This window comes from Branchiostoma floridae, chromosome 5 (genome assembly GCF_000003815.2).
Source record: "Branchiostoma floridae strain S238N-H82 chromosome 5, Bfl_VNyyK, whole genome shotgun sequence".
Taxonomy (NCBI): domain Eukaryota; kingdom Metazoa; phylum Chordata; class Leptocardii; order Amphioxiformes; family Branchiostomatidae; genus Branchiostoma; species Branchiostoma floridae.
Window position 1 is genome coordinate 10,380,576 of NC_049983.1, and position 1,620 is coordinate 10,382,195.

The following is a 1,620-nucleotide window of genomic DNA, read 5'->3' on the forward strand; positions in this document are numbered from 1 at the left end:
CGACTTTATTCTTTAGTTTCAGGTCAACACAGAATTTATCAGCAGCTGGAGGGAGAGTACCAGCCTTCACTTCCATCAGCAGAAGGTGACACACAACAGCTGAAGGGAGAGTACCAGTCATCACCTCCATCAGCAGAAGGTGATACACAACAGCTGAAGGGAGAGAACCAGCCTTCACTTCCATCAGCAGAAGGTGACACACAACAGCTGAAGGGAGAGTACCAGCCTTCTCCTCCATCAGCAGAAGGTGACACACAGCAGCTGAAGGGAGAGTACCAGCCTTCACTTCCATCAGCAGAAGGTGACACACAACAGCTGAAGGGAGAGAACCAGCCTTCACTTCCATCAGCAGAAGGTGACACACAGCAGCTGAAGGGAGAGTACCAGCCTTCTCCTCCATCAGCAGAAGGTGACACACAGCAGCTGAAGGGAGAGTACCAGCCTTCTCCTCCATCAGCAGAAGGTGACACACAGCAGCTGAGGGGAGAGAACCAGCCTTCACTTCCATCAGCAGAAGGTGACACACAACAGCTGAAGGGAGAGTACCAGTCATCACCTCCATCAGCAGCAGCTGAAGGGAGAGTACCAGCCTTCACTTCCATCAGCAGGTGACACACAGCAGCTGAAGGGAGAGAACCAGTCTTCACTTCCATCAGCAGGTGACACACTGCAGCTAAAGGGAGAGTACCAACCGTCCCCTCCATCAGCAGGCGCAACACAGCAGCTGAAGGGAGAGCGTCCACACCCGTCCGTTGCTCCTGTACATCATCATCCAGCGGTTCGGCCCCCACCTAAGCCACCCCCGTCTGTGTGAATCAACTGGGAGACTGTGCTTCCGGGTCAACACGACGGTCACCCACAGAACTTTGTTTTATAGACAAAACAGAACTCACGCTCAACGTTTTCTCAAGGTCAACACAGAACCCTCTAGAGTTATACTGTCTGAGTTATACAAAGAAGTAAAGGACAGAACCTACTACAAGGTTAAAACAGAACTTTATTCATTTAGTTTCCAGGTCAACACAGAATTTATCAGCAGCTGGAGGGAGAGTACCAGCCTTCACTTCCATCAGCAGAAGGTGACACACAACAGCTGAAGGGAGAGTACCAGTCATCACCTCCATCAGCAGAAGGTGACACACAACAGCTGAAGGGAGAGAACCAGCCTTCACTTCCATCAGCAGAAGGTGACACACAACAGCTGAAGGGAGAGTACCAGCCTTCTCCTCCATCAGCAGAAAGTGACACACAGCAACTGACGGGAGAGTACCAGCCTTCACTTCCATCAGCAGAAAGTGACACACAACATCTGAAGGGAGAGAACCAGTCTTCACTTCCATCAGCAGAAGGTGACACACAGCAGCTGAAGGGAGAGTACCAGCCTTCACTTCCATCAGCAGGTGACACACAGCAGCTGAAGGGAGAGTACCAGCCTTCTCCTCCATCAGCAGAAGGTGACACACAGCAGCTGAAGGGAGAGAACCAGTCTTCACTTCCATCAGCAGAAGGTGACACACAGCAGCTGAAGGGAGAGTACCAGCCTTCACTTCCATCAGCAGAAGGTGACACACAGCAGCTGAAGGGAGAGTACCAGCCTTCTCCTCCATCAGCAGACGGTGA

The 1,620-nt window shown here is 51.7% G+C and overlaps 1 long non-coding RNA gene across 1 annotated transcript; it reads left to right on the forward strand.

Annotated features, from left to right (window-relative positions):
• The first annotated feature begins 213 nt into the window (after positions 1 to 213).
• On the forward strand, positions 214 to 939 carry LOC118416071. Its single transcript, XR_004831194.1, has 2 exons — positions 214 to 301; positions 609 to 939. It is a non-coding gene; the product is annotated as an uncharacterized LOC118416071 (long non-coding RNA).
• The last annotated feature ends 681 nt before the right edge of the window (positions 940 to 1,620 follow it).